Source organism: Lupinus angustifolius, chromosome LG20, assembly GCF_001865875.1.
Source record: "Lupinus angustifolius cultivar Tanjil chromosome LG20, LupAngTanjil_v1.0, whole genome shotgun sequence".
Taxonomy (NCBI): Eukaryota; Viridiplantae; Streptophyta; class Magnoliopsida; order Fabales; family Fabaceae; genus Lupinus; species Lupinus angustifolius.
In genome coordinates this window covers 12,435,204-12,450,448 of record NC_032028.1, presented here as the reverse complement: position 1 = coordinate 12,450,448, position 15,245 = coordinate 12,435,204, and positions in this window count along the sequence as shown.

Here is a 15,245-nt window from a genome sequence, read left to right as displayed (position 1 = left end):
AGGTACACCATGCAATTTAATATGACATGTGTTATAAGTATGACCATACTAACCACATTAGAAACAAGTTGGAGAATTTTTATATGAAACTTTAGAAAAGTCCACATTTTTCTTGTATAATTTCTTCTTAGAAAGCATATAGCCCAAACCGGATCTATTTCCACTATTTCATTATGAAGCAAGCAACTTATTTAGTTTATGATTACCCTTAGATAAATTAATAATTTTCACAGATGGGTATCATATTCAGTTTTGAAGCACAATTGTAAGAAGAATTAGTATATATTATATATAAGGTTTCATTTTGGAGTTTGAGCTCATCAATAACATTTTGCATTACAATAATCTTATTCTCATGCACCAAAATCAACCTTTTTCTATCAACATTTATTTTAACTAATTTCTTGAGATCTTCATGCAATTCAACATAACAACTATAGAGTATATCATAATGTGGGGTAATTACCGGAATAACAATCAGAATCGGAATTACATACCTCACTTGAGTCACTTTGCTCATTGTTTTTGTATGATTTGTGATTTTGAGTCATTAAGCAAAGTTTGGATGATTCTTCGTCATCCAAAGTACTTGATGTTGCTTCTTCTTCAGGCATATCCCATAAAATATAGGTTTTTTTTTGTCTAAATGTCCCTTGCATTCTTCTTATCATTCTCAACTCTTTTAAGATAGACAGGACATGTGAAATTTATGTGTCCTACCTTCCCGCATTCATGGAAAGTGATTTTATCTTTTGAGTTGCTCCTTTTTGACGAATCGAATTCTTCTTTAATTGATTTCCCCTCTTGTACTTTTGCATTTGAAGTTGTAGCCTTGAGGGAAATTCCTTTGTTCTTCTTGTGAAGAAGATCTTGTTCCTGGCCTTGGCATGGTTTTAATGAAGACACCAAGATCACATAAAGAAGAAAATGAATAATACTTATGAAGACAATGAAGATAAATTTTTAAGGAATTAGAATCTAAGTCTTTAGGTACTTCTATCCGTACACTCTATCATATACAAATAGTAGTAATGCTAAAAATTATTTCTAAATAAAATTGAAAACTACAAGTATAAATGAAAACTATTTCCAAAATACTGTGTAACGGGTTACTAGATCTACGTAACAGGTTATTGTAACCAAGTAACAAGTTACCATAACTAAGTAATAATTTACATGAGTGAGAAACGAGTTACCAAACAAAAATTGAACATGGTAATCGATCACACCCATTTGGGTAATTGATTATATCCTTTGGATAATCGATTACATTGTGTGATAATCAATTACTCAATTGGACAGAATGTTTGGGTAATCGATTACGTCAATGTTGCAATCGATTACTAAGAGTTGTTGCACCTGTTTTCATATTCAAACTACACAGCTTTCGACCCAAACGAAATGGTTTCATTCCAATTGAATCCTACCCTTTCATAGAGGTATTATGGCTAATTGGAAAGCCTATTTATAGGCATTGAAACTCATAATTCATAACACACAATTGGAATGAAAACTGCAACTTTCTGCAACTTATTCATAACATTTAGAATATATTTTCTAAAGTTGTTTTAAGTTTTGTTTCAAAGTTATTAAAACCCTTCTGAGCATTATTATTAAAGTGTATAAATAGTTGTTGGATTGCAAGAGTTCATAATTTCAAATCTTGTAAAAGCCATCCTCGCCATAGTTAATGTTTACTTCATTCAAGTTGTTGAATTACTTTCTTTCACAGGGGTGTGATAAGAAAGGGGATAGAGTCACTTGGAAAGGTTGTTTTCCAAAGATTGGTATCGGTATTAGAGAGTGAGTAGGATACAAGGAAATCTCGGGGTGAGAATTTGTAATTTATACTCTTAATATCTAGTCAAGAAATCTCTTGTACTACAAGAGTACTACACGTAACCTTTGGTGGACAAGAAGGTGAACCATTATAAAAATCTCTGAGTACTCTCTTCTTCCTTATCTTTTTAAATTTATTTTATATGTTTCTGCATAAATTTTTCCGCTGCTACTAACTCCGATAATTGAAGAAAAATCTGACATTTAATCCCCCCCCCCTCTTAGTTGTCATATTTGTCTTACAATTGGTATCAGAGCTTTTTTGAGTAAATTATTCTCAAAATAGATCTTGTATCTAAGATGGCCACAAGATCATTTCTAGGAGAAGGTTCCAACATCACTTTCCTTCCAAGTTTTGTTTGAGAATGCTATGACTTCTGGAAAATCAGAATGAGAATCTTTATAAAATCTCAAGATCTAGATATTTGGAATGTGATTGAGGAAGGACCTTATGAACCTTTCACTGTTGCTAATGGTGTAAGGGAAGTGAAGCCAAAATCCTCATGGAATGATGAAGACAAAAAGAAAGTGAAATACGACCTTAAAGCCAAAAACATTCTTGTGTCGGCTCTAGAAGAAAAAGAATTCCTTAGAGTGTCAAGTTGCAAAACGTCGAAAGAAATTTGGGACACTCTAGAAAGGATACTTGGAGCAAAAGAAGTACAAAGGTCTACAACAAATAGGGAAGCATCAACATCAAAGCAAAATTCTACATGCTCTATATGCAGAAAACTAGATCATCTTAAACGGGCTTGTCCAGCTAGGGATGGCAAAAAAACCCGTACCCGCGGGTAAAACCCGTACGGCCACGGGTACGGGTCACGAACGGGTACCCGTGGGTATTATAAACGGGTTTTTAAAAATACCCATAGTACATACAAACGGGTACGGGTATTATGGTACCCGTTATTTATATGATTAATATATTATATTTATTTAAAATAAAAAGTACATTATTCTAATGTTCATTACACTATGTACATTTTTTCCTTTTACTTTGTTTACATATTTTATTGAGTTTGGTGGTGAAACACCCTACAAATATTATTACATGTGTAGAAACACATGTTTTACAAAGAAAATATATACTTTTTGATAAGGAAATGAGAACAAAAAATCACACAAATAGAAAACACCAATAAATTTAGCATTTTTGCCAAAAATTCAATCAAAATGTACAAAAATAATCAAGTTTCATCTCATTTGAAACATAATAGAAGTAAATAATTAAAAATTCATTTATAATATAGGAAATCCGCGGATACCCAGAAATACCTGTGAATACCCATACGGGTACGGGCAGGTATGGGTAATGCTCTCCTATTTTGAAACAGGTAGCGGGTAGCTACTACCCGTGCCCGCCCGTGCCCGTTGCCATCCATATGTCCAGCCCTACAAAAGCATCATACTTTCAAAAGAAAGAAGGACAAGAAGCATGGGGGAACAAATGTCATATCAGAAGATAAAGATGATGGTTCAAATTCAAAACTCATAATTAAGGAGCAAGTACATATTTCCTTGATGGCTTCATACAGATCAAACTATGATTATGAGGTTAGTAACTCTGAACCAAATGATACATTTTCATATGTTGAGTTACAAAAGGCTTTTAATGATTTGCATCAAGAATACGTTAAGCTTTCCAAACTTTTCCTAAAACAGAAAAATTAAATTTTTATTTTGGAAAGCCATAACAATATTCTAAAGAAAGATATTGAAAACTCACTTCTTCCTCATGTCAAAATTGTGTAGCTCTGGAAACTAAAGTTTCAACATTAAGTCTTGAACTTAATAAACTCAACAAGAGCAGTCACAATTTAGAAAAGATCATAAAAATCCAAAGACATTCAACAGGCCGTAGAGGTCTTGGCTATAACAATAGTCAAGTGGCTAAAAACGAGAATATCTTAGGAAAAACAATTGTGGGAAGCACTATAAAGTTTTATAAAGAAAGTGACTATACTAATCCTACTTTTAAAATAAAATCTTGGACACATAAGCATATTCCGACATGTTCTTACCATGATAAAATTGGTCACACACCTAACACTTGTCATATTGGAAAATATGGTGTGTCATTTGGCCAATACAGATAGATATAAAAAGGTGATAACCCCACAAGACCCAAATCACATTGGGTACCTAGAAAATACCTTTAATTTGTTTGGCAGGAATGCTTGAAAGCCATAAGCAAAAAATGTGTTATCATAATAACAGCTATTTAAAGCACATACCACGTAAAGATTCAAAATATCTATATTCAAATAAGAAAGGTCTTGTTACCTATGCAGAGAACATCAAAAGAAAAATATTTGGTATAGGTAATATTGTTATTATATTATTTTATCTAAAGCTAGGTACGATCGTCTAACAAACTTTCTACTTGGAAAAGGTTTTACCAAAGGAAAGGTTGACACTACACTTTTTATTAAGAAAATAAATCATCGTATTCTTTATGTTCAAATAAATGTAGATGATATTATACTTTGTTCTACTAATGAGATTTTGTGTAGTGATTTTGAAATATCTATGATGGGGAAGTTAAATTACTTCCTTATATTGCAAATCAAACAACTCAAGGATGGTATTTTTGTAATTCAATCCAAATATTGTAGAGATTTACTGAAAAGATTTGAAATGGATGACTGCAAGCCAATAGCCACTCCTATGGGTTCTAGTGCATACATCGATACAGATAAAGCAGGAAAATGTATTGACATGTCAAACTATTGAGATATGATTGGATCCCTACTTTATTTAACTACCAGTAAACCTGATAAAAAATTTAGTGTCTTTTAGTATGCACGTTATCAATTAAAACCAAAAGAATTACATTTAGTTGCTGTCAAAAGAATCATGAAATAGTTAGAAGGCACAACTAACGTTGGATTATGGTATCCAAAAGGAAGTATGTGTGATTTGGATGGATATTCATATTCAGATTTTGATGGATGCAAAACTGAGAGAAAAAGTACAATTGGTACTTGTCATATATTAGGAAATGCACTAGTCTCATGGTCCTGCAAGAAACAAGCTTGTGTTGTCCTAAGTACTGCTGAAGCATAGTACATAGCGGCATGTAGTTGTTATGCCCAAGTGTTGTGGCTTAAACAACAATTACGAGATTATGGCTTAGACTTAGGCTGCATTCACCTAAAATGTGACAATACTAGTACTATAAATCTCACAAGGAATCTAGTAATGCATTCTAGAACCAAACAAATAGATATAAGACATCACTTCCTTAGGGACCATGTCCAAAAGAAAGATGTGTCTGTAGAATTTGTTGATACTCATGACCAACTAGCATATATATTTACTAAACCTTTAGCAAAAGAACCTTTCTATAAAATTAGACGAGAATTACACATTCTTGATGAAGTTTACTTGTCCTAAATGCTTATACATGACTATATGTTTGCTTCATTATGTTTATCGTACTTGCACTTAAAATTGCTTAATTTTACTCAAATTTTTCAATTTTGTTGGTATGTAATCGATTACAAATGTTCACCATTCAATTACCAGGCATCAGTATGCCTGACAAATTTGAAATTATGGGGTCAGTAACCGATTACTCTTGATAGTAACTGATTACTGTAATAGGCAGAAACTTTCAATAATCGATTACTCCTATGCATAATCGATTACCTAAGGCTGTTGTTTGAAATATGGGAATTTTCTATGTTAAGTAACTGATTACTCACTTTGAGTAACTTATTACTCTGACCTATATTTAAGTTTTCCTCTTCATTTTTCAAACACCTCTTCTTCTTCCTCAAACCCCTCTTTTCATTTTCACCCTAGCTTTCATCTGAAATCTTCGTTTTTTATCTGATTTGCGTGATTTCTGAGTCATTTCATTTCATTTTTTCAATTCTAAACACTTCTATTAACTAGATTTCATGTTTAGTGACCTAAATCACAAATCCCCAAATCTCTCAAACCTCAAAAACCTAACTTTTCAAAAACCTCAATCAAGGGCTTCATAATAAAGGGCTAAGAAGCCACATACTAGCGTGTCTCAAAAGAAGCCAGGTACTTCATCTTTTGAAGCTAACCCTCTAGATTTGGCACGTCTTCTCAACAATGATGAACATGTTAGGTATCAGTGACAGAATACACCTAGAAGGGGGGTTGAATAGGTGTGGTGGAGCTCAAGTTCCGCTTTTTGGGTTTTTGGACACTTGCTGAAAAATGCCCAGTTAATCGATTAAGAACTGTTCATAATCGATTAAACACGGTAAAAAACAGAATGCAGAAAATCTTGTTTAGCAGTTCTTTTGCACGGCAGGTTATGAGAAATCAGGCAATGATACAATAGATATTTTTACACAGAATTAAACTAGTTATAGCACAAAACCATTATACAAATTATCATGTTATATCATGCAATATTACAACTTGAAATGTAAAATAGAAAGGGATAGAAAATATTGCGCAAGGATTTTATCCTAGTTCATTTTGCGGTCCACTGCAAAACTACTTCCAAACCTCCCCTTCTGATCTTGGGAGATTTTCTTCTTCACTATAGAACACAACGTATCGATACATACACGCTTCCAATTACAAGACTCTTTTTCTATCTATATTTACTTTAACAATTTTCTTTAATTCCTCATGCATTTCGACATAAGTTGCATATAATTCATCATATGGTGGAGAGTCATGAGAGCATGATGAAGTATAGGAATGTACCTCAATAGAATCATCTTCATAACTAGATATGCACTTCTCATGCACTTGTGCCATAAGGCATACCTTTGTATTTTCCTCCTCATCGGATGACCTTGAAGTCGAATCTTTCTCTGAATCGTCCCAAACAGTATATGCTCCTTTTGACTTGGACATTCGAGAGTTTCTCTTCTTGCTCTCGATTCTTAAGGTAGCTCGGGCACTGATGCTTCATGTGGCCCGATTTTCCACACTCATAGCAAGTGAAGCCTTCTTTGGGAATCTTGCTTTTCTTGGTCGACTTCTTGGCTTCTTTCTTGAGATTCTTGATCATGCCTTTCTTCTTGAGATACTTCTTAATTTTTTCAAAGAGGAGATTCAAGTCTTCATCAGAATCAGAATCTGAAATGGAATCCTCACTTTCTTGATCTTCTTGAAATCTTGTAGCCTTGAGTATGATTTTCGTTCTTGTCTGACTCTTCATTCAGTCTCAAGCGCCCTAACTCTCTTTCATGTTCTTCGAGTTTCCCAAATATAGTAGCTAATGGCATGTTGTCTAAGTTCTTTGATTCTGTTGTCGCGGTTACCCTTAGTTGCCATCTCCTGTCAAGACACCGCAAAACTTTGTTCGACAAATCACCATTAGTAAAAGTTTTATCAAGGGCGACCGAATGATTTACAACATGAGTAAAACGTTTTTGCATATTACATATAGATTTAATAGGAAGCATGCAAAATAACTCGTACTCATGCGTAAGCGCATTTAGTCTAGCGCACTTAACTTCAGTTGTGCCTTCGTGGATAACTTGCAAAGTATCCTACATTTCCTTTGCATTAAAGCACTGCGAGACTCTAAATAATTCATCATAAGATAAGGCCGAAGTAATGATGTTCTTGGCCTTAAGGTCATGTTGGACCTTTCTTTTCTCAATTTTCGTCCATAACCCTTTAGGATTTTCTATAGATTCACCATCCACCATATGAAGTGGAATGTATGGACCATTGACAACGGAATCTCAAATGTTGGTGTCAATTGCCTCGATATAGATTCTCATACAAACCTTCCAATAGGCATAACCATCACCACTGAATACGGGAGGGCGGTTAATGGATGCGCCATCACCGCCAAATGGGTTAGTAGGTGTGGCGGAGCTCAAGTTCCGATTTTGGGGTTTTTGCACACTTGCTGAAAAATTCCTAGTTAATCGATTAAGCACTGTTCATAATCGATTAACATAGTAAAAAAACATAATGCAAAAAATCATGTTTAACAACTCTTTTGCACGACAGGTTATGAGATATCAGGCAATGATACAACATATATTTTTACACAGAATTAAACTAGTTATAGCACAAAACCAGTATACAAATTATCATGTTATATCATGCATTATTACAACCTGAAATGTAAAAGAGAAAGGGTTAGAAAAGATTGTGAAAGGATTTTATCCTTGTTCGTTTTGCAGTCCACTACAAAACTACATCCAGGCCTCCCCTTCTGATCTTGGGAGATTTTCTTCTTCACTATAGAACACAATGTATCGTTACATACACTCTTCCAATTACAAGACCCGAACGCTCCTTTCTTGGAACCCAAATAACTTTGTCACCCATGGTTTGACCTTTCCTAAATCGCTTCACAAGAAAACCTTTCTTACCGCGATTCGGCCTCAGCCAAGGTATCGCCCTTTATCTCAAGACCTCCAAGTCTTTGTGAAGAACACCTTACCTAACCGCAACTAGGATTTTCCTAATCCTTGAATTACAATGCTTTCAGTTATGAATGAGTACTTAATACTCAGATTTTACAATAAAGATCAAAGACTAAAACCAAAGCAAGAACTCACAAGACTTCCTAGTCTAATATGAATGTACATGCGTGAGGTTTCTGAAATTATGCAATCATTAAAAACTATCTCTTTTCCTTCTAGAAAACACAAGAATGATGCAAGAAATATTTTCAAAGAACATGCAATATGAATATGAAACTTAAATCCTTAGCATGATCTAATCTTTCACCTAATGCAACATGCAATATTTTCTCCTAGATATGACACTGAGTAACTCGAAAATATGCAGAGAGAATGATGTAAAAATATATGGATTCTTATGCCACATATGCTGAGATTTCAATTTAAATAGAAATTTATCTATGGCAAGCATCTTAGACTTCTAAAAAGATAATAAAGAATTATAACCTAAGTCTAACAAGTCACCACTTGAGTCCTCGGCATGTTGTATGTTGAATGATCTTCAAGCTTGTCTTCATGTAGGTCTTCATGTTTGTCTTCATCAAAACATAGATCAATCTCCAATGGTGCACTTCACTTTCAAAACAAAGCAAAGTTTTCTCAGAACATATCCTAGGATGATCAATATTTGCTCCTAAGTATGGCAATGTAAGTAACATTGAGTTTGAAAACTTCCATTTCCTTATTCTAGTTAGGCAACAAGATCTTTTGGATTTTTGTGAAGAATTAAATGCCTATTATACTGAAGTTGTTAAAGTATTTTAATGGAACTTGAACTTTAGGAATAATCATTTAACATCGTATGTGAAAGGAAATGAAATTGTTTTAGATGTTAAAACCTTCAGTTCAATATAATGTAATATACCCTATCAAGGTAGCATAAAATATTTAAATCTTTCATGTGAATGGGATAATTATGATAGAAAAGAGTTCTACTACTTTATGTGTAGATTCTCTAAATGGGAAATAGAAATGCGTTGGCAACTGGCTTTAGGTGAAACTGTAAAGAGTAGAGATATCCTTGTTGTAGAAAATCCCAATCTCGAAGATCGTTTGCTTCAATACTTTCTGAGCTATGTCACTCTTCCAAAATTTTCAAATCATTCCCAAATTAATGACATAGAACTACAATTGATGTATGCTCTTAAGCATAACCTTTAAATCAATTGGGCTTTAACAGTAATGGGATAAATATGGTTAGTTCGAGAGACTCATTACCAAAGTTCTTGAGCATTTTGGTGTATCCACTACTGGTGAATCTAAAGTCACACTTGATGCACGCGGTTGTAAAATTTATGTGGATGTGATCCACAAAATGGGCTTCTTTTGAGATCCCATTGATAGAATCTATAAGCATCAAAATGATATACAAGTTGCACCAGCTGATCCAAATGTCCCTACTAACCCTCCTGAACATCAAGCTTCTGAGTTTCATGTTGAATATTCTTCATCCGCTGCCATGCCTACCAATCACATGATCATGGATGAGTTATTCTCTCTTCGAGGCTACATCTCTAATCGGATGGATGCTCTTGATGCTCAGAATCAAAAAGTCCAATTTGAGCTTCAACGTCAATCTTATAAGATCAATAGCATGGACCTTGATGACAATAGCAATGAGCCGGAGTCTTAGAACATTTGTTGTCTGTCTTTGTAATGTTGTATGATTATGGTCAAATTGATGTTTTGATGTTTTTTTCTTGTTATGCTTGAACAATGTATGAACATCATTTATGTTTTCTACTATGTTATGTTACCTCTACATTTGCTTTATACATATTGTAAGTGTGATGGACTCTTGGCTTTTTTTGTTTTTTTGTTTTTTTTTTTTGATAAAGTCAAAAGGGGGAGAAAAGTTGGCAGAGTGTATTTTATGTTTAAAAATATTTCAGGCACAAAACTCCAAAACATAGGGGGAGCATACAAAATATAGGGAGCATACTCATTACTAGGAATCATTATGCCTGAAAAATTCGATATTTTCGGGACAGTAACCGATTACTATAATAGGAAGAAACTTTCAATAACTGATTACTCCTATGCGTAACCGATTACCTAAGGCTGCGGTTTGAAATCCGGGAATTTTCTATGTTAAGTAACTGATTACTCACTTTGAGTAACTTATTACTCTGGCCTATATTTAAGTTTTCCTCCTCATTTTTCAAACACCTCTTCTTCTTCCTCAAACCCCTCTTTTCATTTTCGCCATAGCTTTCTTCTAAAATATTTGTTTTTAATCTGATTTGCATGATTTCTGAGTCATTTCATATTATTTTTTCAATTCTAAACACTTATATTCCCTAGATTTCATGTTTAGTGGCCTAAATCAAAAATCCCCAAATCTCGCAAACCTCAAAGACCTCAATCAATTGCTTCATAATCAAGGGCTAAGAAGCCATGTACTAGTGTGTCTCAAAATAAGCAAGGTACTCCATCTTTTGAAGCTAACCCTCTGGATTTAGCAATTGTTCTCGCCAATGATGAACTATGCAAAGTTTTCTCAGAACATTTCCATGGAAGATCAATATTTGCTCCTAAGTATGGCAATGTAAGTAACTTTGAGTTTGAAGACTTCCATTTCCCTATTCTACTTAGGCAAACAGATCTTTTTGATTTTTGTGAAGAATCAAATGCCTATTATCCTGAAGTTGTTAAATTATTTTAATTCAACTTGAAGTTTAGGAAGAATTATTTAACATCGTATGTGAAAGGAAAAGAAATTGTTTTAGATGTTACAACCTTCAGTTCAGTATGTTGTAATATACCCTATCAAGGTAGCATAAAATATTTCGATCTTGCATGTGAATGAGATAATTATGATAGAAAAGAGTTCTACTACTCTATGTGTAGATTCTCTAAATGGGAAATAGAAATGTGTTAGCAACTGGCTTTAGGTGAAATTGTAAAGAGTAGAGATACCTTGCTGTAGAAAATCTCAATCTCGAAGATCGTTTGCTTCATTACTTTCTGAGTTATGTCATTCTTCCAAAATTTTCAAATCATTCTCAAATTAATGACATGGAACTACAATTGATGTATGCTCTTTAGCATAACCTTTCAATTAATTGGGCTTTAATAGTAATGGGACAAATATGGTCTGTCCGAGAGAATCACGACCCTCTTCCTTATGCAATCTTCATTACCAAAGTTCTTGAGCATTTTGGTGTATCCACTACTGGTGAATCTTAAGTCACACTTGATGCACGCGGTTGTAAAATCGATGTGGATGTGATCCACAAAACGGGCTTCTTTTGAGATCCCATTGATAGAATCTATAAGCATCAAAGTGATAGACAGGTTGCACCAGCTGATCCAAATGTCCTTACTAACCCTCCTGAACATCAACCTTCTGAGTTTCATGTTGAGTCTTCTTCATCTGATGTCATGCCTACCAATCAGATGATCATGGATGAGTTATTCTCTCTTCGAGGCTACATCTCTAATCGGATGGATGCTCTTGATGCTCATAATCAACAAGTCCAATTTGAGCTTCAACTTCTTTCTTATAAGATCAATAGCATGGATCTTGATGACGATAGCATTGAGCCTGAGTCTTAGAACTTTTGTTGTCTAGGAATTCTCTTTATAATGTTGCATGATTATGGACAAATTGATGTTTTGTTGTTTTTCCTTGTTATGTTTGAACATCATTTATGTTTTCTACTATGCTATGTTACCTCTATATTTGCTTTATATATATTGTATGTGTGATGGGCTCTTGGCTTTACTTTTTTTTCTTTTTTTGTTAAAGTCAAAAGGGGGAGAAAAGTTGGGAGAGTGTATTTTCTGTTTAAAAATATTTTAGGCACAAAACTCCAATACAAAGGGGGAGCATACAAAAAAGAGGGAGCATACTCATGACAATTAAGAATATCACATATGTTCAGCAACCGATTACCAGACATCAGTATGCCTGAAAAATTCGAAATTTTAGGGTCAGTAACTGATTACTCTTGAGAGTAATCGATTACTATAATAGGAAGAAACTTTCAATAACTGATTACTCCTATGCGTAATCGATTACCTAAGGCTGCTATTTGAAATCCGGTAATTTTCTATGTTAAGTAACTGATTACTCACTTTGAGTAACTTATTACTCTGACCTATATTTAAGTTTTCCTCCTCATTTTTCAAACACCTCTTCTTCTTCCCCAAACCCCTCTTTTCATTTTCGCCATAGCTTTCTTCTAAAATCTTTGTTTTTAATCTGATTTGCATGATTTCTGAGTCATTTCATATCATTTTTTCAATTCTAAACACTTATATTCCCTAGATTTCATGTTTAGTGGCCTAAATCAAAAATCCTCAAATCTCTCAAACCTCAAAAACCTAACCTTTCAAAGACCTCAATCAATTGCTTCATAATCAAGGGCTATGAAGCCACGTACTTGTGTGTCTCAAAATAAGCAAGGTACTTCGTCTTTTGAAGCTAACCCACGGGATTTGGCAAGTCTTCTCGCTAATGATGAACAATGCAAAATTTTCTCAGAACATTTCCTTGGACGATCAATATTTGCTCCTAAGTATGGCAATGTAAGTAACTTTGAGTTTGAACATTTGCATTTCCCTATTCTAATTAGGCAAAAAGATCTTTTTGATTTTTGTGAAGAATCAAATGCATATTATCCTGAAGTTGTTAAATTATTTTAATGCAACTTGAAGTTTAGGAAGAATCATTTAACATCGTATGTGAAAGGAAAGGAAATTGTTTTAGATGTTAAAACCTTCAATTCAATATGTTGTAATATACCCTATCAAGGTAGCATAAAATATTTCAATCTTGCATGTGAATGGGATAATTATGATAGAAAAGAGTTGTACTACTCTATGTATAGATTCTCTAAATGGGAAATAGCAATGCGTTAGCAACTGACTTTAGGTGAAACTGTTAAGAGTAGAGATACCTTGTTGTAGGAAATCTCAATCTCGAAGATCGTTTGCTTCATTACTTTCTGAGCTATGTCATTCTTCCAAAAATTTCAAATCATTCTCAAATTAATGACATGGAACTACAATTGATGTATGCTCTTAAGCCTAACCTTTCAATCAATTGGGCTTTAACAGTAATGGGATAAATATGGTCTGTCCAAGAGACTCATGGCCATCTTCCTTATGCAATCTTCATTACCAAAGTTCTTGAGCATTTTGGTGTATCCACTACTGGTGAACCTAAAGTCACACTTGATGCACGCGGTTGTAAAATCGATGTGGATGTGATCCACAAAATGGGCTTCTTTTGAGATCCATTGATAGAATCTATAAGCATAAAAGTGATAGACAAGTTGCACCAGCTGATCCAAATGTCCCTACTAACTCTCCTAAACATCAACCTTCTGAGTTTCATGTTCAGTCTTCTTCATCTGCTGTCATGCCTACCAATCAGATGATCATGGATGAGTTATTCTCTCTTCGAGGCAACATCTCTAATCGAATGGATGTTTTTGATGCTTAGAATCAACAAGTCCAATTTGAGCTTCAATGTCTTTCTTATAAGATCAATAACATGGATCTTGATGACGATAGTATTGAGCCTGAGTCTTAGAATATTTGTTGTCTAGGAATTCTCTTTGTAATGTTGCATGATTATGGACAAATTGATGTTTTGTTGTTTTTTCTTGTTATGTTTGAACATCATTTATATTTTCTACTATGTTATGTTACCTCTATATTTGCTTTATATATATTGTATGTGTGATGGACTCTTGGCTTTTCTTTTTCTTTTTTTGATGGAGTCAAAATGAGGAGAAAAGTTGGGAAAGTGTATTTTCTGTTTAAATATCTTTCAGGCACAAAACTCCAAAACAAATGGGGATCATACAAAATAGAGGGAGTATACTCATGACAAGTAAGAATATCACAAAGTATGCTACACTCAGAAAAGTATGTTACTCTCAGAAAATTACACTTTCAAAAAGATATTGTTTTGTTATCATCAAAAAGAGGGACATTGTGAAGATGATCTTGCTCCTGACCTTAATACGGTTTTGATGAAGACACTGACATCACATAAAGAAGAAAAGGAACAACACTTATGAAGACAATAAAGATAGATCTTCAAGGAATTAGAATCTAAGTCTTTAGGTACTTCTATCCTTACACTCTATCATATACAAATAGTAGTAATGCTCAAATGTATTTTTAAAGAAAATTGTAAACTACAAGTATAAATGAAAATAATTTTCAAAATATTATGTAACAAGTTACTGGATCTAAGTAACAGGTTATTGTAATCAAGTAAGAGGTTACCAGAACAAAGTAACACGTTACATGAGTGAGAAACGAGTTATCCAACAAAAACTAAATAGGGTAATCGATTACACTCATTTGAGTAACCAATTGCACATTGTAGTAATCAGTTATTTAGTTGAACAGAATACTTGGGTAATTGATTACATCCTGTGAGTAACCGATTACACTGTGCCATAATCAATTATTCAGTTGGACAGAATGTTTCGGTAATTGATTACATCTTTTGGATAATTGATTACACTGTGTGATACTCAATTACTCAGTTGGACGGAATGTTTCGGTAATCGATTATATCAATGTTGTAATCGATTACAGAGAGTTGTTGCACCAGTTTTCATATTCAAACTACACAGCTTTCGACCCAAATGAAATGGTTTCATTCCAATCGAATCCTACCCTTTCATAGAGGTATTATGGCTGATTGGGAAGCTTATTTAAAGGCATTGAAACTCATAATTCATAACACACAACTCATATACATAATCTAAACTTTTCTGAAATACTTGCTATGCACTTTCTACAACTTATTCTTAACTTTCAGAATATATTTTCTGAAGTTGCCTTAAGTGTTGTTTCAAAGTTATTCAAACCTTGTAAGCATTATTATTAAAGTGTATAAAGAGTTATTGGATTGTAAGAGTTCATTGTTTCAAATCTTATAAAAGCAATCATTGTCATAGTTAATGTTTTCTTCATTCAAGATGTTGAATTACTTTCTTTCACAAGGATGTG